Below are 27,823 nucleotides of genomic sequence, written 5' to 3' on the forward strand. Positions count from 1 at the left end.
CTAACCCCCTGCTCAACGCAGGACTCCAAGTCAGAGTATCCCTCTAGAATCATCGAAAATAGAGTTGGAAGGGGCCTGCAAGACCATCTAGTCCAACCCCCTGCTCAACGCAGGACTCCAAGTCAGAGCATCCTTATCGAATCATCTGAAAGTAGGGCTGGAAGTGGCCTGCAAGGCCATCTAGTCCAACCCCCTGCTCAACGCAGGACTCCAAGTCAGAGCATCCGTATAGAATCATCTGAAAGTAGGGTTGGAAGTGGCCTGCAAGACTATCTAATCCAGCCCCCTGCTCAACGCAGGACTCCAAGTCAGAGCATCCCTATAGAATAATCAAAAAGTAGGGTTGGAAGGGGCCTGCAAGACCATCTAGTCCAACCCCCTGCTCAACGCAGGACTCCAAGTCAGAGTTTCCCTATAGAATGATCGAAAATAGGGTTGGAAGGGGCCTGCAAGAGCATCTAGTCCAACCCCCTGCTCAACGCAGGACTCCAAGTCAGAGCAGCCCTAAGGAATCATCTGAAAGTAGGGTTGGAAGTGGCCTGCAAGACCATCTAGTCCAACCCCCTGCTCAACGCAGGACTCCAAGTCAGAGCATCCCTATAGAATTATCAAAAGTTAGGGTTGGAAGGCGCCTGCAGGACCATCTTCCAGCCTCCTGCTCAACGCAGGACTCCAAGTCAGAGCATCCCTATAGAATCATCGAAAATAGAGTTGGAAGGGACCTGCAAGACCATCTAATCCAGCCCCCTGCTCAACGTAGGACTCCAAGTCAGAGCATCCCTAGAGAAAGATCGAAAATAGAGTTGGAAGGCGCCTGCAAGGCCATCTAGTCCAGCCCCCTGCTCAACGCAGGACTCCAAGTCAGAGCATCCCTATAGAATGATTGAAAATAGGGTTGGAAGGCGCCTGCAAGACCATGTATTCCAACCCCGTCCTCAACGCAGGACTCCAAGTCAGAGCAGCCCTATAGAATCATTGGAAAGTAGGGTTGGAGGGGGCCTGCAAGGCCATCTAGTCCAGCCCCCTGCTCCAGGCAGGACTCCAGGTCAGAGCATCCCTATAGAATGATCGAAAATAGGGTTGGAAGTGGCCTGCAAGACCATCTAGTCCAGCCCCCTGCTCAACGCAGGACTCCAAGTCAGAGCATCCCTATAGAATTATCAAAAGTTAGGGTTGGAAGGCGCCTGCAAGACCATCTTCCAGTCCCCTGCTCAACGCAGGACTCCAAGTCAGAGCATCCCTACAGAATGATTGAAAATAGGGTTGGAAGGGTCCTGGAAGACCATCCAGTGCACCCCCTGCTCAACGCAGGACTCCAAGACAGAGTATCCCTCTAGAATCATCGAAAATAGTGTTGGAAGGCGGCTGCAAGACCATCTAGTGCAGCCAACTGCTCAACGCAGGACTCCAAGTCAGAGCATCCCTATAGAATGATCTAAAATAGGGGTGGAAGGGGCCTGCAAGACCATCTAGTCTAACACCCTGCTCAATGCAGGACTCCGGGTCAGAGCATCCCTATAGAATGATTGAAAATAGGGTTGGGAGGGGTCTGCAAGACAATCTAGTCCAGCCCCCTGCTCAATGAAGGACTCCAGGTCAGAGCATCCCTATAGAATGATGGAAAATAGTGTTGGAAGGCGCCTGCAAGACCATGTATTCCAACCCCCTGCTCAACGCAGGACTCCAAGTCAGAGCATCCCTATAGAATTATCAAAAGTTAGGGTTGGAAGTGGCCTGCAGGACCATCTTCCAGCCCCCTGCTCAACACAGTACTCCCAGTCAGAGCATCCCTATAGAATGATTGAAAAGAGGGTTGGAAGGGTCTGCAAGACCATGTATTCCAACCCCGTGCTCAACGCAGGACTCCAAGTCAGAGCAGCCCTATAGAATCATTGGAAAGTAGGGTTGGGGGGGACTGCAAGGCCATCTAGTCCAACCCCCTGCTCCAGGCAGGACTCCAGGTCAGAGCATCCCTATAGAATGATCGAAAATAGGGTTGGAAGGCGCCTGCAAGACCATGTATTCCAACCCCGTGCTCAACGCAGGACTCCAAGTCAGAGCATCCTTATCGAATCATCTGAAAGTAGGGTTGGAAGTGGCCTGCAAGACCATCTAGTCCAACCCCCTGCTCAACGCAGGACTCCAAGTCAGAGTTTCCCTATAGAATGATCGAAAATAGGGTTGGAAGGGCCCTGCAAGACCATCTAGTCCAACCCCCTGCTCAACGCAGGACTCCAAGTCAGAGCATCCCTAAGGAATCATCTGAAAGTAGGGTTGGAAGTGGCCTGCAAGACTATCTAATCCAGCCCCCTCCTCAACGTAGGACTCCAAGTCAGAGCATCCCTATAGAATCATCGAAAATAGAGTTGGAAGGAACCTGCAAGACCATCTAGTCCAACCCCTTGCTCAACGCAGGACTCCAAATCAGAGCATCCCTATAGAATGATCGAAAATAGGGTTGGAAGGCGCCTGCAAGACCATGTATTCCAACCCCGTGCTCAACGCAGGACTCCAAGTCAGAGCATCCTTATCGAATCATCTGAAAGTAGGGTTGGAAGTGGCCTGCAAGACCATCTAGTCCAGCCCCCTGTTCAACGCAGGACTCCAAGTCAGAGCATCCCTATAGAATTATCAAAAGTTAGGGTTGGAAGGCGCCTGCAGGACCATCTTCCAGCCCCCTGCTCAACGCAGGACTCCAAGTCAGAGCATCCTTATACAATGAACGAAAATAGGGTTGGAAGGGTCCTCCAAGACCATCCAGGGCACCCCCTGCTCAACGCAGGACTCCAAGTCAGAGTATCCCTCTAGAATCATCGAAAATAGAGTAGGAAGGGGCCTGCAAGACCATCTAGTCTAGCCCCCTGCTCAATGCAGGACTCCGAGACAGAGCATCCCTATAGAATCATCAAAAGGTAGGGTTGGAAGGTGGCTGCAAGACCATCTAGTCCAGCCCCCTGCTCAACGCAGGACTCCAAGTCAGAGCATCCCTATAGAATCATCGAAAATAGAGTTGAAAGGGACCTGCAAGACCATCTAGTCCAACCCCTTGCTCAACGCAGGACTCCAAGCCAGAGCATCCCTATAGAATGATCTAAAATAGGGGTGGAAGGGGCCTGCAAGACCATCTAGTCTAACCCCCTGCTCAATGCAGGACTCTAAGAGCATCCGTATAGAATCATCTGAAAGTACGGTTGGAAGGGCCTGCAAGACCATCTAGTCCAACCCCTTGATCAACACAGGACTCCGAGTCAGAGCATCCCTATACAATGAACGAAAATAGGGTTGGAAGGGGCCGGCAAGAGATCTAGTCCAGCCCCCTGCTCAACGCAGGACTCCAAGTCTTATTTTCCCTATAGAATGATCGAAAATAGGGTTGGAAGGGGCCTGCAAGACCATCTAGTCCAACCCCCTGCTCAACGCAGGACTCCAAGTCAGAGCATCCCTATAGAATAATCAAAAAGTAGGGTTGGAAGGTGTCTGCAAGACCATCTAGTCCAACCCCCTGCTCAACGCAGGACTACAAGTCAGAGCATCTCTATAGAATCATCTGAAAGTAGGGTTGGAAGTGGCCTGCAAGACTAATCCAGCCCCCTGCTCAACGCAGGACTCCAGGTCAGAGCATCCCTATAGAATCATCGAAAATAGAGCTGGAAGGAACCTGCAAGACCATCTAGTCCAACCCCTTCCTTAACGCAGGACTCCAAATCAGAGCATCCCTATAGAATGATTGAAAATAGGGTTGGAAGGGGCCTGCAAGACCATGTATTCCAACCCCGTGCTGAACGCAGGACTCCAAGTCAGAGCAGCCCTATAGAATCATTGGAAAGTAGGGTTGGGGGGGGCCTGCAAGGCCATCTTTTCCAGGCCCCTCCTCCAGGCAGGACTCCAGGTCAGAGCATCCCTATAGAATGATCGAAAATAGGGTTGGAAGGCGCCTGCAAGACCATGTATTCCAACCCCGTGCTCAACGCAGGACTCCAAGTCAGAGCATCCTTATCGAATCATCTGAAAGTAGGGTTGGAAGTGGCCTGCAAGACCATCTAGTCCAGCCCCCTGCTCAACGCAGGACTCCAAGTCAGAGCATCCCTATAGAATTATCAAAAGGTAGGGTTGGAAGGCGCCTGCAGGACCATCTTCCAGCCCCCTGCTCAACGCAGGACTCCAAGTCAGAGCATCCCTATAGAATCATCGAAAATAGAGTTGGAAGGGACCTGCAAGACCATCTAATCCAGCCCCCTGCTCAACGTAGGACTCCAAGTCAGAGCATCCCTATAGAAAGATCGAAAATAGAGTTGGAAGGCGCCTGCAAGGCCATCTAGTCCAGCCCCCTGCTCAACGCAGGACTCCAAGTCAGAGCATCCCTATAGAATGATTGAAAATAGGGTTGGAAGGCGCCTGCAAGACCATGTATTCCAACCCCGTCCTCAACGCAGGACTCCAAGTCAGAGCAGCCCTATAGAATCATTGGAAAGTAGGGTTGGAGGGGGCCTGCAAGGCCATCTAGTCCAGCCCCCTGCTCCAGGCAGGACTCCAGGTCAGAGCATCCCTATAGAATGATCGAAAATAGGGTTGGAAGTGGCCTGCAAGACCATCTAGTCCAGCCCCCTGCTCAACGCAGGACTCCAAGTCAGAGCATCCCTATAGAATTATCAAAAGTTAGGGTTGGAAGGCGCCTGCAGGACCATCTTCCAGTCCCCTGCTCAACGCAGGACTCCAAGTCAGAGCATCCCTACAGAATGATTGAAAATAGGGTTGGAAGTGTCCTGGAAGACCATCCAGTGCACCCCCTGCTCAACGCAGGACTCCAAGACAGAGTATCCCTCTAGAATCATCGAAAATAGAGTTGGAAGGCGGCTGCAAGACCATCTAGTCCAGCCAACTGCTCAACGCAGGACTCCAAGTCAGAGCATCCCTATAGAATGATCTAAAATAGGGGTGGAAGGGGCCTGCAAGAACATCTAGTCTAACCCCCTGCTCAATGCAGGACTCCGGGTCAGAGCATCCCTATAGAATGATTGAAAATAGGGTTGGGAGGGGTCTGCATGTCAATCTAGTCCAGCCCCCTGCTCAATGAAGGACTCCAGGTCATAGCATCCCTATAGAATGATGGAAAATAGTGTTGGAAGGCGCCTGCAAGACCATGTATTCCAACCCCCTGCTCAACGCAGGACTCCAAGTCAGAGCATCCCTATAGAATTATCAAAAGTTAGGGTTGGAAGTGGCCTGCAGGACCATCTTCCAGCCCCCTGCTCAACGCAGTACTCCCAGTCAGAGCATCCCTATAGAATGATTGAAAAGAGGGTTTGAAGGGTCTGCAAGACCATGTATTCCAACCCCGTGCTCAACGAAGGACTCCAAGTCAGAGCAGCCCTATAGAATCATTGGAAAGTAGGGTTGGGGGGGACTGCAAGGCCATCTAGTCCAACCCCCTGCTCCAGGCAGGACTCCAGGTCAGAGCATCCCTATAGAATGATCGAAAATAGGGTTGGAAGGCACCTGCAAGACCATGTATTCCAACCCCGTGCTCAACGCAGGACTCCAAGTCAGAGCATCCTTATCGAATCATCTGAAAGTAGGGTTGGAAGTGGCCTGCAAGACCATCTAGTCCAACCCCCTGCTCAACGCAGGACTCCAAGTCAGAGTTTCCCTATAGAATGATCGAAAATAGGGTTGGAAGGGTCCTGCAAGACCATCTAGTCCAACCCCCTGCTCAACGCAGGACTCCAAGTCAGAGCATCCCTAAGGAATCATCTGAAAGTAGGGTTGGAAGTGGCCTGCAAGACTATCTAATCCAGCCCCCTCCTCAACGTAGGACTCCAAGTCAGAGCATCCCTATAGAATCATCGAAAATAGAGTTGGAAGGAACCTGCAAGACCATCTAGTCCAACCCCTTGCTCAACGCAGGACTCCAAATCAGAGCATCCCTATAGAATGATCGAAAATAGGGTTGGAAGGCGCCTGCAAGACCATGTATTCCAACCCCGTGCTCAACGCAGGACTCCAAGTCAGAGCATCCTTATCGAATCATCTGAAAGTAGGGTTGGAAGTGGCCTGCAAGACCATCTAGTCCAGCCCCCTGCTCAACGCAGGACTCCAAGTCAGAGCATCCCTATAGAATTATCAAAAGTTAGGGTTGGAAGGCGCCTGCAGGACCATCTTCCAGCCCCCTGCTCAACGCAGGACTCCAAGTCAGAGCATCCCTATACAATGAACGAAAATAGGGTTGGAAGGGTCCTCCAAGACCATCCAGGGCACCCCCTGCTCAACGCAGGACTCCAAGTCAGAGTATCCCTCTAGAATCATCGAAAATAGAGTAGGAAGGGGCCTGCAAGACCATCTAGTCTAGCCCCCTGCTCAATGCAGGACTCCGAGACAGAGCATCCCTATAGAATCATCAAAAGGTAGGGTTGGAAGGTGGCTGCAAGACCATCTAGTCCAGCCCCCTGCTCAACGCAGGACTCCAAGTCAGAGCATCCCTATAGAATCATCGAAAATAGAGTTGAAAGGGACCTGCAAGACCATCTAGTCCAACCCCTTGCTCAACGCAGGACTCCAAGCCAGAGCATCCCTATAGAATGATCTAAAATAGGGGTGGAAGGGGCCTGCAAGACCATCTAGTCTAACCCCCTGCTCAATGCAGGACTCTAAGAGCATCCGTATAGAATCATCTGAAAGTACGGTTGGAAGGGCCTGCAAGACCATCTAGTCCAACCCCTTGCTCAACACAGGACTCCGAGTCAGAGCATCCCTATACAATGAACGAAAATAGGGTTGGAAGGGGCCGGCAAGAGATCTAGTCCAGCCCCCTGCTCAACGCAGGACTCCAAGTCTTATTTTCCCTATAGAATGATCGAAAATAGGGTTGGAAGGGGCCTGCAAGACCATCTAGTCCAACCCCCTGCTCAACGCAGGACTCCAAGTCAGAGCATCCCTATAGAATAATCAAAAAGTAGGGTTGGAAGGCGACTGCAAGACCATCTAGTCCAACCCCCTGCTCAACGCAGGACTCCAAGTCAGAGCATCTCTATAGAATCATCTGAAAGTAGGGTTGGAAGTGGCCTGCAAGACTAATCCAGCCCCCTGCTCAACGCAGGACTCCAGGTCAGAGCATCCCTATAGAATCATCGAAAATAGAGCTGGAAGGAACCTGCAAGACCATCTAGTCCAACCCCTTCCTTAACGCAGGACTCCAAATCAGAGCATCCCTATAGAATGATTGAAAATAGGGTTGGAAGGGGCCTGCAAGACCATGTATTCCAACCCCGTGCTGAACGCAGGACTCCAAGTCAGAGCAGCCCTATAGAATCATTGGAAAGTAGGGTTGGGGGGGGCCTGCAAGGCCATCTTTTCCAAGCCCCTCCTCCAGGCAGGACTCCAGGTCAGAGCATCCCTATAGAATGATCGAAAATAGGGTTGGAAGGCGCCTGCAAGACCATGTATTCCAACCCCGTGCTCAACGCAGGACTCCAAGTCAGAGCATCCTTATCGAATCATCTGAAAGTAGGGTTGGAAGTGGCCTGCAAGACCATCTAGCCCAGCCCCCTGCTCAACGCAGGACTCCAAGTCAGAGCATCCCTATAGAATTATCAAAAGGTAGGGTTGGAAGGCGCCTGCAGGACCATCTTCCAGCCCCCTGCTCAACGCAGGACTCCAAGTCAGAGCATCCCTATAGAATTATGGAAAATAGGGTTGGAAGGTGCCTGCAAGACCATGTATTCCAACCCCCTGCTCAACGCAGGACTCCAAGTCAGAGCAGCCCTATAGAATCATTGGAAAGTAGGGTTGGGGGGGACTGCAAGGCCATCTAGTCCAACCCCCTGCTCCAGGCAGGACTCCAGGTCAGAGCATCCCTATAGAATGATCGAAAATAGGGTTGGAAGGCACCTGCAAGACCATGTATTCCAACCCCGTGCTCAACGCAGGACTCCAAGTCAGAGCATCCTTATCGAATCATCTGAAAGTAGGGTTGGAAGTGGCCTGCAAGACCATCTAGTCCAACCCCCTGCTCAACGCAGGACTCCAAGTCAGAGTTTCCCTATAGAATGATCGAAAATAGGGTTGGAAGGGTCCTGCAAGACCATCTAGTCCAACCCCCTGCTCAACGCAGGACTCCAAGTCAGAGCATCCCTAAGGAATCATCTGAAAGTAGGGTTGGAAGTGGCCTGCAAGACTATCTAATCCAGCCCCCTCCTCAACGTAGGACTCCAAGTCAGAGCATCCCTATAGAATCATCGAAAATAGAGTTGGAAGGAACCTGCAAGACCATCTAGTCCAACCCCTTGCTCAACGCAGGACTCCAAATCAGAGCATCCCTATAGAATGATCGAAAATAGGGTTGGAAGGCGCCTGCAAGACCATGTATTCCAACCCCGTGCTCAACGCAGGACTCCAAGTCAGAGCATCCTTATCGAATCATCTGAAAGTAGGGTTGGAAGTGGCCTGCAAGACCATCTAGTCCAGCCCCCTGCTCAACGCAGGACTCCAAGTCAGAGCATCCCTATAGAATTATCAAAAGTTAGGGTTGGAAGGCGCCTGCAGGACCATCTTCCAGCCCCCTGCTCAACGCAGGACTCCAAGTCAGAGCATCCCTATACAATGAACGAAAATAGGGTTGGAAGGGTCCTCCAAGACCATCCAGGGCACCCCCTGCTCAACGCAGGACTCCAAGTCAGAGTATCCCTCTAGAATCATCGAAAATAGAGTAGGAAGGGGCCTGCAAGACCATCTAGTCTAGCCCCCTGCTCAATGCAGGACTCCGAGACAGAGCATCCCTATAGAATCATCAAAAGGTAGGGTTGGAAGGTGGCTGCAAGACCATCTAGTCCAGCCCCCTGCTCAACGCAGGACTCCAAGTCAGAGCATCCCTATAGAATCATCGAAAATAGAGTTGAAAGGGACCTGCAAGACCATCTAGTCCAACCCCTTGCTCAACGCAGGACTCCAAGCCAGAGCATCCCTATAGAATGATCTAAAATAGGGGTGGAAGGGGCCTGCAAGACCATCTAGTCTAACCCCCTGCTCAATGCAGGACTCTAAGAGCATCCGTATAGAATCATCTGAAAGTACGGTTGGAAGGGCCTGCAAGACCATCTAGTCCAACCCCTTGCTCAACACAGGACTCCGAGTCAGAGCATCCCTATACAATGAATGAAAATAGGGTTGGAAGGGGCCGGCAAGAGATCTAGTCCAGCCCCCTGCTCAACGCAGGACTCCAAGTCTTATTTTCCCTATAGAATGATCGAAAATAGGGTTGGAAGGGGCCTGCAAGACCATCTAGTCCAACCCCCTGCTCAACGCAGGACTCCAAGTCAGAGCATCCCTATAGAATAATCAAAAAGTAGGGTTGGAAGGCGTCTGCAAGACCATCTAGTCCAACCCCCTGCTCAACGCAGGACTCCAAGTCAGAGCATCACTATAGAATCATCTGAAAGTAGGGTTGGAAGTGGCCTGCAAGACTAATCCAGCCCCCTGCTCAACGCAGGACTCCAGGTCAGATCATCCCTATAGAATCATCGAAAATAGAGCTGGAAGGAACCTGCAAGACCATCTAGTCCAACCCCTTCCTTAACGCAGGACTCCAAATCAGAGCATCCCTATAGAATGATTGAAAATAGGGTTGGAAGGGGCCTGCAAGACCATGTATTCCAACCCCGTGCTGAACGCAGGACTCCAAGTCAGAGCAGCCCTATAGAATCATTGGAAAGTAGGGTTGGGGGGGGCCTGCAAGGCCATCTTTTCCAAGCCCCTCCTCCAGGCAGGACTCCAGGTCAGAGCATCCCTATAGAATGATCGAAAATAGGGTTGGAAGGCGCCTGCAAGACCATGTATTCCAACCCCGTGCTCAACGCAGGACTCCAAGTCAGAGCATCCTTATCGAATCATCTGAAAGTAGGGTTGGAAGTGGCCTGCAAGACCATCTAGTCCAGCCCCCTGCTCAACGCAGGACTCCAAGTCAGAGCATCCCTATAGAATTATGGAAAATAGGGTTGGAAGGCGCCTGCAAGACCATGTATTCCAACCCCCTGCTCAACGCAGGACTCCAAGTCAGAGCATCCCTAAGGAATCATCTGAAAGTAGGGTTGGAAGTGGCCTGCAGGACCATCTTCCAGCCCCCTGCTCAACGCAGGACTCCAAGTCAGAGCATCCCTATAGAATTATCAAAAGGTAGGGTTGGAAGGCGCCTGCAGGACCATCTTCCAGCCCCCTGCTCAACGCAGGACTCCAAGTCAGAGCATCCCTATAGAATCATCGAAAATAGAGTTGGAAGGGACCTGCAAGACCATCTAATCCAGCCCCCTGCTCAACGTAGGACTCCAAGTCAGAGCATCCCTATAGAAAGATCGAAAATAGAGTTGGAAGGCGCTTGCAAGGCCATCTAGTCCAGCCCCCTGCTCAACGCAGGACTCCAAGTCAGAGCATCCCTATAGAATGATTGAAAATAGGGTTGGAAGGCGCCTGCAAGACCATGTATTCCAACCCCGTCCTCAACGCAGGACTCCAAGTCAGAGCAGCCCTATAGAATCATTGGAAAGTAGGGTTGGAGGGGGCCTGCAAGGCCATCTAGTCCAGCCCCCTGCTCCAGGCAGGACTCCAGGTCAGAGCATCCCTATAGAATGATCGAAAATAGGGTTGGAAGTGGCCTGCAAGACCATCTAGTCCAGCCCCCTGCTCAACGCAGGACTCCAAGTCAGAGCATCCCTATAGAATTATCAAAAGTTAGGGTTGGAAGGCGCCTGCAGGACCATCTTCCAGTCCCCTGCTCAACGCAGGACTCCAAGTCAGAGCATCCCTACAGAATGATTGAAAATAGGGTTGGAAGTGTCCTGGAAGACCATCCAGTGCACCCCCTGCTCAACGCAGGACTCCAAGACAGAGTATCCCTCTAGAATCATCGAAAATAGAGTTGGAAGGCGGCTGCAAGACCATCTAGTCCAGCCAACTGCTCAACGCAGGACTCCAAGTCAGAGCATCCCTATAGAATGATCTAAAATAGGGGTGGAAGGGGCCTGCAAGAACATCTAGTCTAACCCCCTGCTCAATGCAGGACTCCGGGTCAGAGCATCCCTATAGAATGATTGAAAATAGGGTTGGGAGGGGTCTGCATGTCAATCTAGTCCAGCCCCCTGCTCAATGAAGGACTCCAGGTCAGAGCATCCCTATAGAATGATGGAAAATAGTGTTGGAAGGCGCCTGCAAGACCATGTATTCCAACCCCCTGCTCAACGCAGGACTCCAAGTCAGAGCATCCCTATAGAATTATCAAAATTTAGGGTTGGAAGTGGCCTGCAGGACCATCTTCCAGCCCCCTGCTCAACGCAGTACTCCCAGTCAGAGCATCCCTATAGAATGATTGAAAAGAGGGTTTGAAGGGTCTGCAAGACCATGTATTCCAACCCCGTGCTCAACGAAGGACTCCAAGTCAGAGCAGCCCTATAGAATCATTGGAAAGTAGGGTTGGGGGGGACTGCAAGGCCATCTAGTCCAACCCCCTGCTCCAGGCAGGACTCCAGGTCAGAGCATCCCTATAGAATGATCGAAAATAGGGTTGGAAGGCACCTGCAAGACCATGTATTCCAACCCCGTGCTCAACGCAGGACTCCAAGTCAGAGCATCCTTATCGAATCATCTGAAAGTAGGGTTGGAAGTGGCCTGCAAGACCATCTAGTCCAACCCCCTGCTCAACGCAGGACTCCAAGTCAGAGTTTCCCTATAGAATGATCGAAAATAGGGTTGGAAGGGTCCTGCAAGACCATCTAGTCCAACCCCCTGCTCAACGCAGGACTCCAAGTCAGAGCATCCCTAAGGAATCATCTGAAAGTAGGGTTGGAAGTGGCCTGCAAGACTATCTAATCCAGCCCCCTCCTCAACGTAGGACTCCAAGTCAGAGCATCCCTATAGAATCATCGAAAATAGAGTTGGAAGGAACCTGCAAGACCATCTAGTCCAACCCCTTGCTCAACGCAGGACTCCAAATCAGAGCATCCCTATAGAATGATCGAAAATAGGGTTGGAAGGCGCCTGCAAGACCATGTATTCCAACCCCGTGCTCAACGCAGGACTCCAAGTCAGAGCATCCTTATCGAATCATCTGAAAGTAGGGTTGGAAGTGGCCTGCAAGACCATCTAGTCCAGCCCCCTGCTCAACGCAGGACTCCAAGTCAGAGCATCCCTATAGAATTATCAAAAGTTAGGGTTGGAAGGCGCCTGCAGGACCATCTTCCAGCCCCCTGCTCAACGCAGGACTCCAAGTCAGAGCATCCCTATACAATGAACGAAAATAGGGTTGGAAGGGTCCTCCAAGACCATCCAGGGCACCCCCTGCTCAATGCAGGACTCCAAGTCAGAGTATCCCTCTAGAATCATCGAAAATAGAGTAGGAAGGGGCCTGCAAGACCATCTAGTCTAGCCCCCTGCTCAATGCAGGACTCCGAGACAGAGCATCCCTATAGAATCATCAAAAGGTAGGGTTGGAAGGTGGCTGCAAGACCATCTAGTCCAGCCCCCTGCTCAACGCAGGACTCCAAGTCAGAGCATCCCTATAGAATCATCGAAAATAGAGTTGAAAGGGACCTGCAAGACCATCTAGTCCAACCCCTTGCTCAACGCAGGACTCCAAGCCAGAGCATCCCTATAGAATGATCTAAAATAGGGGTGGAAGGGGCCTGCAAGACCATCTAGTCTAACCCCCTGCTCAATGCAGGACTCTAAGAGCATCCGTATAGAATCATCTGAAAGTACGGTTGGAAGGGCCTGCAAGACCATCTAGTCCAACCCCTTGCTCAACACAGGACTCCGAGTCAGAGCATCCCTATACAATGAACGAAAATAGGGTTGGAAGGGGCCGGCAAGAGATCTAGTCCAGCCCCCTGCTCAACGCAGGACTCCAAGTCTTATTTTCCCTATAGAATGATCGAAAATAGGGTTGGAAGGGGCCTGCAAGACCATCTAGTCCAACCCCCTGCTCAACGCAGGACTCCAAGTCAGAGCATCCCTATAGAATAATCAAAAAGTAGGGTTGGAAGGCGACTGCAAGACCATCTAGTCCAACCCCCTGCTCAACGCAGGACTCCAAGTCAGAGCATCTCTATAGAATCATCTGAAAGTAGGGTTGGAAGTGGCCTGCAAGACTAATCCAGCCCCCTGCTCAACGCAGGACTCCAGGTCAGAGCATCCCTATAGAATCATCGAAAATAGAGCTGGAAGGAACCTGCAAGACCATCTAGTCCAACCCCTTCCTTAACGCAGGACTCCAAATCAGAGCATCCCTATAGAATGATTGAAAATAGGGTTGGAAGGGGCCTGCAAGACCATGTATTCCAACCCCGTGCTGAACGCAGGACTCCAAGTCAGAGCAGCCCTATAGAATCATTGGAAAGTAGGGTTGGGGGGGGCCTGCAAGGCCATCTTTTCCAAGCCCCTCCTCCAGGCAGGACTCCAGGTCAGAGCATCCCTATAGAATGATCGAAAATAGGGTTGGAAGGCGCCTGCAAGACCATGTATTCCAACCCCGTGCTCAACGCAGGACTCCAAGTCAGAGCATCCTTATCGAATCATCTGAAAGTAGGGTTGGAAGTGGCCTGCAAGACCATCTAGCCCAGCCCCCTGCTCAACGCAGGACTCCAAGTCAGAGCATCCCTATAGAATTATCAAAAGGTAGGGTTGGAAGGCGCCTGCAGGACCATCTTCCAGCCCCCTGCTCAACGCAGGACTCCAAGTCAGAGCATCCCTATAGAATTATGGAAAATAGGGTTGGAAGGTGCCTGCAAGACCATGTATTCCAACCCCCTGCTCAACGCAGGACTCCAAGTCAGAGCAGCCCTATAGAATCATTGGAAAGTAGGGTTGGGGGGGACTGCAAGGCCATCTAGTCCAACCCCCTGCTCCAGGCAGGACTCCAGGTCAGAGCATCCCTATAGAATGATCGAAAATAGGGTTGGAAGGCACCTGCAAGACCATGTATTCCAACCCCGTGCTCAACGCAGGACTCCAAGTCAGAGCATCCTTATCGAATCATCTGAAAGTAGGGTTGGAAGTGGCCTGCAAGACCATCTAGTCCAACCCCCTGCTCAACGCAGGACTCCAAGTCAGAGTTTCCCTATAGAATGATCGAAAATAGGGTTGGAAGGGGCCTGCAAGACCATCTAGTCCAACCCCCTGCTCAACGCAGGACTCCAAGTCAGAGCATCCCTAAGGAATCATCTGAAAGTAGGGTTGGAAGTGGCCTGCAAGACTATCTAATCCAGCCCCCTCCTCAACATAGGACTCCAAGTCAGAGCATCCCTATAGAATCATCGAAAATAGAGTTGGAAGGAACCTGCAAGACCATCTAGTCCAACCCCTTGCTCAACGCAGGACTCCAAATCAGAGCATCCCTATAGAATGATCGAAAATAGGGTTGGAAGGCGCCTGCAAGACCATGTATTCCAACCCCGTGCTCAACGCAGGACTCCAAGTCAGAGCATCCTTATCGAATCATCTGAAAGTAGGGTTGGAAGTGGCCTGCAAGACCATCTAGTCCAGCCCCCTGCTCAACGCAGGACTCCAAGTCAGAGCATCCCTATAGAATTATCAAAAGTTAGGGTTGGAAGGCGCCTGCAGGACCATCTTCCAGCCCCCTGCTCAACGCAGGACTCCAAGTCAGAGCATCCCTATACAATGAACGAAAATAGGGTTGGAAGGGTCCTCCAAGACCATCCAGGGCACCCCCTGCTCAACGCAGGACTCCAAGTCAGAGTATCCCTCTAGAATCATCGAAAATAGAGTAGGAAGGGGCCTGCAAGACCATCTAGTCTAGCCCCCTGCTCAATGCAGGACTCCGAGACAGAGCATCCCTATAGAATCATCAAAAGGTAGGGTTGGAAGGTGGCTGCAAGACCATCTAGTCCAGCCCCCTGCTCAACGCAGGACTCCAAGTCAGAGCATCCCTATAGAATCATCGAAAATAGAGTTGAAAGGGACCTGCAAGACCATCTAGTCCAACCCCTTGCTCAACGCAGGACTCCAAGCCAGAGCATCCCTATAGAATGATCTAAAATAGGGGTGGAAGGGGCCTGCAAGACCATCTAGTCTAACCCCCTGCTCAATGCAGGACTCTAAGAGCATCCGTATAGAATCATCTGAAAGTACGGTTGGAAGGGCCTGCAAGACCATCTAGTCCAACCCCTTGCTCAACACAGGACTCCGAGTCAGAGCATCCCTATACAATGAATTAAAATAGGGTTGGAAGGGGCCGGCAAGAGATCTAGTCCAGCCCCCTGCTCAACGCAGGACTCCAAGTCTTATTTTCCCTATAGAATGATCGAAAATAGGGTTGGAAGGCGTCTGCAAGACCATCTAGTCCAACCCCCTGCTCAACGCAGGACTCCAAGTCAGAGCATCACTATAGAATCATCTGAAAGTAGGGTTGGAAGTGGCCTGCAAGACTAATCCAGCCCCCTGCTCAACGCAGGACTCCAGGTCAGAGCATCCCTATAGAATCATCGAAAATAGAGCTGGAAGGAACCTGCAAGACCATCTAGTCCAACCCCTTCCTTAACGCAGGACTCCAAATCAGAGCATCCCTATAGAATGATTGAAAATAGGGTTGGAAGGGGCCTGCAAGACCATGTATTCCAACCCCGTGCTGAACGCAGGACTCCAAGTCAGAGCAGCCCTATAGAATCATTGGAAAGTAGGGTTGGGGGGGGCCTGCAAGGCCATCTTTTCCAAGCCCCTCCTCCAGGCAGGACTCCAGGTCAGAGCATCCCTATAGAATGATCGAAAATAGGGTTGGAAGGCGCCTGCAAGACCATGTATTCCAACCCCGTGCTCAACGCAGGACTCCAAGTCAGAGCATCCTTATCGAATCATCTGAAAGTAGGGTTGGAAGTGGCCTGCAAGACCATCTAGTCCAGCCCCCTGCTCAACGCAGGACTCCAAGTCAGAGCATCCCTATAGAATTATGGAAAATAGGGTTGGAAGGCGCCTGCAAGACCATGTATTCCAACCCCCTGCTCAACGCAGGACTCCAAGTCAGAGCATCCCTAAGGAATCATCTGAAAGTAGGGTTGGAAGTGGCCTGCAGGACCATCTTCCAGCCCCCTCCTCAACGAAGGACTCCAAGTCAGAGCATCCCTATAGAATCATCGAAAATAGAGTTGGAAGGAACCTGCAAGACCATCTAGTCCAACCCCTTGCTCAACGCAGGACTCCAAATCAGAGCATCCCTATAGAATGATCGAAAATAGGGTTGGAAGGCGCCTGCAAGACCATGTATTCCAACCCCGTGCTCAACGCAGGACTCCAAGTCAGAGCATCCTTATCGAATCATCTGAAAGTAGGGTTGGAAGTGGCCTGCAAGACCATCTAGTCCAGCCCCCTGCTCAACGCAGGACTCCAAGTCAGAGCATCCCTATAGAATTATCAAAAGTTAGGGTTGGAAGGCGCCTGCAGGACCATCTTCCAGCCCCCTGCTCAACGCAGGACTCCAAGTCAGAGCATCCCTATAGAATGATTGAAAATAGGGTTGGAAGGGTCCTCCAAGACCATCCAGGGCACCCCCTGCTCAACGCAGGACTCCAAGTCAGAGTATCCCTCTAGAATCATCGAAAATAGAGTTGTAAGGGGCCTGCAAGACCATCTAGTCCAGCCCCCACCTCAATGCAGGACTCCAAGACAGAGCATCCCTATAGAATGATCGAAAATAGGGTTGGAAGGCGCCTGCAGGACCATCTTCCAGCCCCCTGCTCAACGCAGGACTCCAAGTCAGAGCATCCCTATAGAATCATCGAAAATAGAGTTGGAAGGGACCTGCAAGACCATCTAATCCAGCCCCCTGCTCAACGTAGGACTCCAAGTCAGAGCATCCCTATAGAAAGATCGAAAATAGAGTTGGAAGGCGCCTGCAAGGCCATCTAGTCCAGCCCCCTGCTCAACGCAGGACTCCAAGTCAGAGCATCCCTATAGAATGATTGAAAATAGGGTTGGAAGGGGCCTGCAAGACCATGTATTCCAACCCCGTGCTGAACGCAGGACTCCAAGTCAGAGCAGCCCTATAGAATCATTGGAAAGTAGGGTTGGGGGGGGCCTGCAAGGCCATCTTTTCCAAGCCCCTCCTCCAGGCAGGACTCCAGGTCAGAGCATCCCTATAGAATGATCGAAAATAGGGTTGGAAGGCGCCTGCAAGACCATGTATTCCAACCCCGTGCTCAACGCAGGACTCCAAGTCAGAGCATCCTTATCGAATCATCTGAAAGTAGGGTTGGAAGTGGCCTGCAAGACCATCTAGTCCAGCCCCCTGCTCAACGCAGGACTCCAAGTCAGAGCATCCCTATAGAATTATGGAAAATAGGGTTGGAAGGCGCCTGCAAGACCATGTATTCCAACCCCCTGCTCAACGCAGGACTCCAAGTCAGAGCATCCCTAAGGAATCATCTGAAAGTAGCGTTGGAAGTGGCCTGCAGGACCATCTTCCAGCCCCCTGCTCAACGCAGGACTCCAAGTCAGAGCATCCCTATAGAATTATCAAAAGGTAGGGTTGGAAGGCGCCTGCAGGACCATCTTCCAGCCCCCTGCTCAACGCAGGACTCCAAGTCAGAGCATCCCTATAGAATCATCGAAAATAGAGTTGGAAGGGACCTGCAAGACCATCTAATCCAGCCCCCTGCTCAACGTAGGACTCCAAGTCAGAGCATCCCTATAGAAAGATCGAAAATAGAGTTGGAAGGCGCCTGCAAGGCCATCTAGTCCAGCCCCCTGCTCAACGCAGGACTCCAAGTCAGAGCATCCCTATAGAATGATTGAAAATAGGGTTGGAAGGCGCCTGCAAGACCATGTATTCCAACCCCGTCCTCAACGCAGGACTCCAAGTCAGAGCAGCCCTATAGAATCATTGGAAAGTAGGGTTGGAGGGGGCCTGCAAGGCCATCTAGTCCAGCCCCCTGCTCCAGGCAGGACTCCAGGTCAGAGCATCCCTATAGAATGATCGAAAATAGGGTTGGAAGTGGCCTGCAAGACCATCTAGTCCAGCCCCCTGCTCAACGCAGGACTCCAAGTCAGAGCATCCCTATAGAATTATCAAAAGTTAGGGTTGGAAGGCGCCTGCAGGACCATCTTCCAGTCCCCTGCTCAACGCAGGACTCCAAGTCAGAGCATCCCTACAGAATGATTGAAAATAGGGTTGGAAGTGTCCTGGAAGACCATCCAGTGCACCCCCTGCTCAACGCAGGACTCCAAGACAGAGTATCCCTCTAGAATCATCGAAAATAGAGTTGGAAGGCGGCTGCAAGACCATCTAGTCCAGCCAACTGCTCAACGCAGGACTCCAAGTCAGAGCATCCCTATAGAATGATCTAAAATAGGGGTGGAAGGGGCCTGCAAGAACATCTAGTCTAACCCCCTGCTCAATGCAGGACTCCGGGTCAGAGCATCCCTATAGAATGATTGAAAATAGGGTTGGGAGGGGTCTGCATGTCAATCTAGTCCAGCCCCCTGCTCAATGAAGGACTCCAGGTCAGAGCATCCCTATAGAATGATGGAAAATAGTGTTGGAAGGCGCCTGCAAGACCATGTATTCCAACCCCCTGCTCAACGCAGGACTCCAAGTCAGAGCATCCCTATAGAATTATCAAAATTTAGGGTTGGAAGTGGCCTGCAGGACCATCTTCCAGCCCCCTGCTCAACGCAGTACTCCCAGTCAGAGCATCCCTATAGAATGATTGAAAAGAGGGTTTGAAGGGTCTGCAAGACCATGTATTCCAACCCCGTGCTCAACGAAGGACTCCAAGTCAGAGCAGCCCTATAGAATCATTGGAAAGTAGGGTTGGGGGGGACTGCAAGGCCATCTAGTCCAACCCCCTGCTCCAGGCAGGACTCCAGGTCAGAGCATCCCTATAGAATGATCGAAAATAGGGTTGGAAGGCACCTGCAAGACCATGTATTCCAACCCCGTGCTCAACGCAGGACTCCAAGTCAGAGCATCCTTATCGAATCATCTGAAAGTAGGGTTGGAAGTGGCCTGCAAGACCATCTAGTCCAACCCCCTGCTCAACGCAGGACTCCAAGTCAGAGTTTCCCTATAGAATGATCGAAAATAGGGTTGGAAGGGTCCTGCAAGACCATCTAGTCCAACCCCCTGCTCAACGCAGGACTCCAAGTCAGAGCATCCCTAAGGAATCATCTGAAAGTAGGGTTGGAAGTGGCCTGCAAGACTATCTAATCCAGCCCCCTCCTCAACGTAGGACTCCAAGTCAGAGCATCCCTATAGAATCATCGAAAATAGAGTTGGAAGGAACCTGCAAGACCATCTAGTCCAACCCCTTGCTCAACGCAGGACTCCAAATCAGAGCATCCCTATAGAATGATCGAAAATAGGGTTGGAAGGCGCCTGCAAGACCATGTATTCCAACCCCGTGCTCAACGCAGGACTCCAAGTCAGAGCATCCTTATCGAATCATCTGAAAGTAGGGTTGGAAGTGGCCTGCAAGACCATCTAGTCCAGCCCCCTGCTCAACGCAGGACTCCAAGTCAGAGCATCCCTATAGAATTATCAAAAGTTAGGGTTGGAAGGCGCCTGCAGGACCATCTTCCAGCCCCCTGCTCAACGCAGGACTCCAAGTCAGAGCATCCCTATACAATGAACGAAAATAGGGTTGGAAGGGTCCTCCAAGACCATCCAGGGCACCCCCTGCTCAACGCAGGACTCCAAGTCAGAGTATCCCTCTAGAATCATCGAAAATAGAGTAGGAAGGGGCCTGCAAGACCATCTAGTCTAGCCCCCTGCTCAATGCAGGACTCCGAGACAGAGCATCCCTATAGAATCATCAAAAGGTAGGGTTGGAAGGTGGCTGCAAGACCATCTAGTCCAGCCCCCTGCTCAACGCAGGACTCCAAGTCAGAGCATCCCTATAGAATCATCGAAAATAGAGTTGAAAGGGACCTGCAAGACCATCTAGTCCAACCCCTTGCTCAACGCAGGACTCCAAGCCAGAGCATCCCTATAGAATGATCTAAAATAGGGGTGGAAGGGGCCTGCAAGACCATCTAGTCTAACCCCCTGCTCAATGCAGGACTCTAAGAGCATCCGTATAGAATCATCTGAAAGTACGGTTGGAAGGGCCTGCAAGACCATCTAGTCCAACCCCTTGCTCAACACAGGACTCCGAGTCAGAGCATCCCTATACAATGAACGAAAATAGGGTTGGAAGGGGCCGGCAAGAGATCTAGTCCAGCCCCCTGCTCAACGCAGGACTCCAAGTCTTATTTTCCCTATAGAATGATCGAAAATAGGGTTGGAAGGGGCCTGCAAGACCATCTAGTCCAACCCCCTGCTCAACGCAGGACTCCAAGTCAGAGCATCCCTATAGAATAATCAAAAAGTAGGGTTGGAAGGCGACTGCAAGACCATCTAGTCCAACCCCCTGCTCAACGCAGGACTCCAAGTCAGAGCATCTCTATAGAATCATCTGAAAGTAGGGTTGGAAGTGGCCTGCAAGACTAATCCAGCCCCCTGCTCAACGCAGGACTCCAGGTCAGAGCATCCCTATAGAATCATCGAAAATAGAGCTGGAAGGAACCTGCAAGACCATCTAGTCCAACCCCTTCCTTAACGCAGGACTCCAAATCAGAGCATCCCTATAGAATGATTGAAAATAGGGTTGGAAGGGGCCTGCAAGACCATGTATTCCAACCCCGTGCTGAACGCAGGACTCCAAGTCAGAGCAGCCCTATAGAATCATTGGAAAGTAGGGTTGGGGGGGGCCTGCAAGGCCATCTTTTCCAAGCCCCTCCTCCAGGCAGGACTCCAGGTCAGAGCATCCCTATAGAATGATCGAAAATAGGGTTGGAAGGCGCCTGCAAGACCATGTATTCCAACCCCGTGCTCAACGCAGGACTCCAAGTCAGAGCATCCTTATCGAATCATCTGAAAGTAGGGTTGGAAGTGGCCTGCAAGACCATCTAGCCCAGCCCCCTGCTCAACGCAGGACTCCAAGTCAGAGCATCCCTATAGAATTATCAAAAGGTAGGGTTGGAAGGCGCCTGCAGGACCATCTTCCAGCCCCCTGCTCAACGCAGGACTCCAAGTCAGAGCATCCCTATAGAATTATGGAAAATAGGGTTGGAAGGTGCCTGCAAGACCATGTATTCCAACCCCCTGCTCAACGCAGGACTCCAAGTCAGAGCAGCCCTATAGAATCATTGGAAAGTAGGGTTGGGGGGGACTGCAAGGCCATCTAGTCCAACCCCCTGCTCCAGGCAGGACTCCAGGTCAGAGCATCCCTATAGAATGATCGAAAATAGGGTTGGAAGGCACCTGCAAGACCATGTATTCCAACCCCGTGCTCAACGCAGGACTCCAAGTCAGAGCATCCTTATCGAATCATCTGAAAGTAGGGTTGGAAGTGGCCTGCAAGACCATCTAGTCCAACCCCCTGCTCAACGCAGGACTCCAAGTCAGAGTTTCCCTATAGAATGATCGAAAATAGGGTTGGAAGGGGCCTGCAAGACCATCTAGTCCAACCCCCTGCTCAACGCAGGACTCCAAGTCAGAGCATCCCTAAGGAATCATCTGAAAGTAGGGTTGGAAGTGGCCTGCAAGACTATCTAATCCAGCCCCCTCCTCAACATAGGACTCCAAGTCAGAGCATCCCTATAGAATCATCGAAAATAGAGTTGGAAGGAACCTGCAAGACCATCTAGTCCAACCCCTTGCTCAACGCAGGACTCCAAATCAGAGCATCCCTATAGAATGATCGAAAATAGGGTTGGAAGGCGCCTGCAAGACCATGTATTCCAACCCCGTGCTCAACGCAGGACTCCAAGTCAGAGCATCCTTATCGAATCATCTGAAAGTAGGGTTGGAAGTGGCCTGCAAGACCATCTAGTCCAGCCCCCTGCTCAACGCAGGACTCCAAGTCAGAGCATCCCTATAGAATTATCAAAAGTTAGGGTTGGAAGGCGCCTGCAGGACCATCTTCCAGCCCCCTGCTCAACGCAGGACTCCAAGTCAGAGCATCCCTATACAATGAACGAAAATAGGGTTGGAAGGGTCCTCCAAGACCATCCAGGGCACCCCCTGCTCAACGCAGGACTCCAAGTCAGAGTATCCCTCTAGAATCATCGAAAATAGAGTAGGAAGGGGCCTGCAAGACCATCTAGTCTAGCCCCCTGCTCAATGCAGGACTCCGAGACAGAGCATCCCTATAGAATCATCAAAAGGTAGGGTTGGAAGGTGGCTGCAAGACCATCTAGTCCAGCCCCCTGCTCAACGCAGGACTCCAAGTCAGAGCATCCCTATAGAATCATCGAAAATAGAGTTGAAAGGGACCTGCAAGACCATCTAGTCCAACCCCTTGCTCAACGCAGGACTCCAAGCCAGAGCATCCCTATAGAATGATCTAAAATAGGGGTGGAAGGGGCCTGCAAGACCATCTAGTCTAACCCCCTGCTCAATGCAGGACTCTAAGAGCATCCGTATAGAATCATCTGAAAGTACGGTTGGAAGGGCCTGCAAGACCATCTAGTCCAACCCCTTGCTCAACACAGGACTCCGAGTCAGAGCATCCCTATACAATGAATTAAAATAGGGTTGGAAGGGGCCGGCAAGAGATCTAGTCCAGCCCCCTGCTCAACGCAGGACTCCAAGTCTTATTTTCCCTATAGAATGATCGAAAATAGGGTTGGAAGGCGTCTGCAAGACCATCTAGTCCAACCCCCTGCTCAACGCAGGACTCCAAGTCAGAGCATCACTATAGAATCATCTGAAAGTAGGGTTGGAAGTGGCCTGCAAGACTAATCCAGCCCCCTGCTCAACGCAGGACTCCAGGTCAGAGCATCCCTATAGAATCATCGAAAATAGAGCTGGAAGGAACCTGCAAGACCATCTAGTCCAACCCCTTCCTTAACGCAGGACTCCAAATCAGAGCATCCCTATAGAATGATTGAAAATAGGGTTGGAAGGGGCCTGCAAGACCATGTATTCCAACCCCGTGCTGAACGCAGGACTCCAAGTCAGAGCAGCCCTATAGAATCATTGGAAAGTAGGGTTGGGGGGGGCCTGCAAGGCCATCTTTTCCAAGCCCCTCCTCCAGGCAGGACTCCAGGTCAGAGCATCCCTATAGAATGATCGAAAATAGGGTTGGAAGGCGCCTGCAAGACCATGTATTCCAACCCCGTGCTCAACGCAGGACTCCAAGTCAGAGCATCCTTATCGAATCATCTGAAAGTAGGGTTGGAAGTGGCCTGCAAGACCATCTAGTCCAGCCCCCTGCTCAACGCAGGACTCCAAGTCAGAGCATCCCTATAGAATTATGGAAAATAGGGTTGGAAGGCGCCTGCAAGACCATGTATTCCAACCCCCTGCTCAACGCAGGACTCCAAGTCAGAGCATCCCTAAGGAATCATCTGAAAGTAGGGTTGGAAGTGGCCTGCAGGACCATCTTCCAGCCCCCTCCTCAACGAAGGACTCCAAGTCAGAGCATCCCTATAGAATCATCGAAAATAGAGTTGGAAGGAACCTGCAAGACCATCTAGTCCAACCCCTTGCTCAACGCAGGACTCCAAATCAGAGCATCCCTATAGAATGATCGAAAATAGGGTTGGAAGGCGCCTGCAAGACCATGTATTCCAACCCCGTGCTCAACGCAGGACTCCAAGTCAGAGCATCCTTATCGAATCATCTGAAAGTAGGGTTGGAAGTGGCCTGCAAGACCATCTAGTCCAGCCCCCTGCTCAACGCAGGACTCCAAGTCAGAGCATCCCTATAGAATTATCAAAAGTTAGGGTTGGAAGGCGCCTGCAGGACCATCTTCCAGCCCCCTGCTCAACGCAGGACTCCAAGTCAGAGCATCCCTATAGAATGATTGAAAATAGGGTTGGAAGGGTCCTCCAAGACCATCCAGGGCACCCCCTGCTCAACGCAGGACTCCAAGTCAGAGTATCCCTCTAGAATCATCGAAAATAGAGTTGTAAGGGGCCTGCAAGACCATCTAGTCCAGCCCCCACCTCAATGCAGGACTCCAAGACAGAGCATCCCTATAGAATGATCGAAAATAGGGTTGGAAGGCGCCTGCAGGACCATCTTCCAGCCCCCTGCTCAACGCAGGACTCCAAGTCAGAGCATCCCTATAGAATCATCGAAAATAGAGTTGGAAGGGACCTGCAAGACCATCTAATCCAGCCCCCTGCTCAACGTAGGACTCCAAGTCAGAGCATCCCTATAGAAAGATCGAAAATAGAGTTGGAAGGCGCCTGCAAGGCCATCTAGTCCAGCCCCCTGCTCAACGCAGGACTCCAAGTCAGAGCATCCCTATAGAATGATTGAAAATAGGGTTGGAAGGCGCCTGCAAGACCATGTATTCCAACCCCGTCCTCAACGCAGGACTCCAAGTCAGAGCAGCCCTATAGAATCATTGGAAAGTAGGGTTGGAGGGGGCCTGCAAGGCCATCTAGTCCAGCCCCCTGCTCCAGGCAGGACTCCAGGTCAGAGCATCCCTATAGAATGATCGAAAATAGGGTTGGAAGTGGCCTGCAAGACCATCTAGTCCAGCCCCCTGCTCAACGCAGGACTCCAAGTCAGAGCATCCCTATAGAATTATCAAAAGTTAGGGTTGGAAGGCGCCTGCAGGACCATCTTCCAGTCCCCTGCTCAACGCAGGACTCCAAGTCAGAGCATCCCTACAGAATGATTGAAAATAGGGTTGGAAGTGTCCTGGAAGACCATCCAGTGCACCCCCTGCTCAACGCAGGACTCCAAGACAGAGTATCCCTCTAGAATCATCGAAAATAGAGTTGGAAGGCGGCTGCAAGACCATCTAGTCCAGCCAACTGCTCAACGCAGGACTCCAAGTCAGAGCATCCCTATAGAATGATCTAAAATAGGGGTGGAAGGGGCCTGCAAGAACATCTAGTCTAACCCCCTGCTCAATGCAGGACTCCGGGTCAGAGCATCCCTATAGAATGATTGAAAATAGGGTTGGGAGGGGTCTGCATGTCAATCTAGTCCAGCCCCCTGCTCAATGAAGGACTCCAGGTCAGAGCATCCCTATAGAATGATGGAAAATAGTGTTGGAAGGCGCCTGCAAGACCATGTATTCCAACCCCCTGCTCAACGCAGGACTCCAAGTCAGAGCATCCCTATAGAATTATCAAAAGTTAGGGTTGGAAGTGGCCTGCAGGACCATCTTCCAGCCCCCTGCTCAACGCAGTACTCCCAGTCAGAGCATCCCTATAGAATGATTGAAAAGAGGGTTTGAAGGGTCTGCAAGACCATGTATTCCAACCCCGTGCTCAACGCAGGACTCCAAGTCAGAGCAGCCCTATAGAATCATTGGAAAGTAGGGTTGGGGGGGACTGCAAGGCCATCTAGTCCAACCCCCTGCTCCAGGCAGGACTCCAGGTCAGAGCATCCCTATAGAATGATCGAAAATAGGGTTGGAAGGCACCTGCAAGACCATGTATTCCAACCCCGTGCTCAACGCAGGACTCCAAGTCAGAGCATCCTTATCGAATCATCTGAAAGTAGGGTTGGAAGTGGCCTGCAAGACCATCTAGTCCAACCCCCTGCTCAACGCAGGACTCCAAGTCAGAGTTTCCCTATAGAATGATCGAAAATAGGGTTGGAAGGGGCCTGCAAGACCATCTAGTCCAACCCCCTGCTCAACGCAGGACTCCAAGTCAGAGCATCCCTAAGGAATCATCTGAAAGTAGGGTTGGAAGTGGCCTGCAAGACTATCTAATCCAGCCCCCTCCTCAACGTAGGACTCCAAGTCAGAGCATCCCTATAGAATCATCGAAAATAGAGTTGGAAGGAACCTGCAAGACCATCTAGTCCAACCCCTTGCTCAACGCAGGACTCCAAATCAGAGCATCCCTATAGAATGATCGAAAATAGGGTTGGAAGGCGCCTGCAAGACCATGTATTCCAACCCCGTGCTCAACGCAGGACTCCAAGTCAGAGCATCCTTATCGAATCATCTGAAAGTAGGGTTGGAAGTGGCCTGCAAGACCATCTAGTCCAGCCCCCTGCTCAACGCAGGACTCCAAGTCAGAGCATCCCTATAGAATTATCAAAAGTTAGGGTTGGAAGGCGCCTGCAGGACCATCTTCCAGCCCCCTGCTCAACGCAGGACTCCAAGTCAGAGCATCCCTATACAATGAACGAAAATAGGGTTGGAAGGGTCCTCCAAGACCATCCAGGGCACCCCCTGCTCAACGCAGGACTCCAAGTCAGAGTATCCCTCTAGAATCATCGAAAATAGAGTAGGAAGGGGCCTGCAAGACCATCTAGTCTAGCCCCCTGCTCAATGCAGGACTCCGAGACAGAGCATCCCTATAGAATCATCAAAAGGTAGGGTTGGAAGGTGGCTGCAAGACCATCTAGTCCAGCCCCCTGCTCAACGCAGGACTCCAAGTCAGAGCATCCCTATAGAATCATCGAAAATAGAGTTGAAAGGGACCTGCAAGACCATCTAGTCCAACCCCTTGCTCAACGCAGGACTCCAAGCCAGAGCATCCCTATAGAATGATCTAAAATAGGGGTGGAAGGGGCCTGCAAGACCATCTAGTCTAACCCCCTGCTCAATGCAGGACTCTAAGAGCATCCGTATAGAATCATCTGAAAGTACGGTTGGAAGGGCCTGCAAGACCATCTAGTCCAACCCCTTGCTCAACACAGGACTCCGAGTCAGAGCATCCCTATACAATGAACGAAAATAGGGTTGGAAGGGGCCGGCAAGAGATCTAGTCCAGCCCCCTGCTCAACGAAGGACTCCAAGTCTTATTTTCCCTATAGAATGATCGAAAATAGGGTTGGAAGGCGTCTGCAAGACCATCTAGTCCAACCCCCTGCTCAACGCAGGACTCCAAGTCAGAGCATCACTATAGAATCATCTGAAAGTAGGGTTGGAAGTGGCCTGCAAGACTAATCCAGCCCCCTGCTCAACGCAGGACTCCAGGTCAGAGCATCCCTATAGAATCATCGAAAATAGAGCTGGAAGGAACCTGCAAGACCATCTAGTCCAACCCCTTCCTTAACGCAGGACTCCAAATCAGAGCATCCCTATAGAATGATTGAAAATAGGGTTGGAAGGGGCCTGCAAGACCATGTATTCCAACCCCGTGCTGAACGCAGGACTCCAAGTCAGAGCAGCCCTATAGAATCATTGGAAAGTAGGGTTGGGGGGGGCCTGCAAGGCCATCTTTTCCAAGCCCCTCCTCCAGGCAGGACTCCAGGTCAGAGCATCCCTATAGAATGATCGAAAATAGGGTTGGAAGGCGCCTGCAAGACCATGTATTCCAACCCCGTGCTCAACGCAGGACTCCAAGTCAGAGCATCCTTATCGAATCATCTGAAAGTAGGGTTGGAAGTGGCCTGCAAGACCATCTAGTCCAGCCCCCTGCTCAACGCAGGACTCCAAGTCAGAGCATCCCTATAGAATTATGGAAAATAGGGTTGGAAGGCGCCTGCAAGACCATGTATTCCAACCCCCTGCTCAACGCAGGACTCCAAGTCAGAGCATCCCTAAGGAATCATCTGAAAGTAGGGTTGGAAGTGGCCTGCAGGACCATCTTCCAGCCCCCTCCTCAACGAAGGACTCCAAGTCAGAGCATCCCTATAGAATCATCGAAAATAGAGTTGGAAGGAACCTGCAAGACCATCTAGTCCAACCCCTTGCTCAACGCAGGACTCCAAATCAGAGCATCCCTATAGAATGATCGAAAATAGGGTTGGAAGGCGCCTGCAAGACCATGTATTCCAACCCCGTGCTCAACGCAGGACTCCAAGTCAGAGCATCCTTATCGAATCATCTGAAAGTAGGGTTGGAAGTGGCCTGCAAGACCATCTAGT

Source organism: Heloderma suspectum, chromosome W, assembly GCF_057233095.1.
Source record: "Heloderma suspectum isolate Gila_16-S chromosome W, 16-S_ref, whole genome shotgun sequence".
NCBI classification, from domain to species: Eukaryota; Metazoa; Chordata; class Lepidosauria; order Squamata; family Helodermatidae; genus Heloderma; species Heloderma suspectum.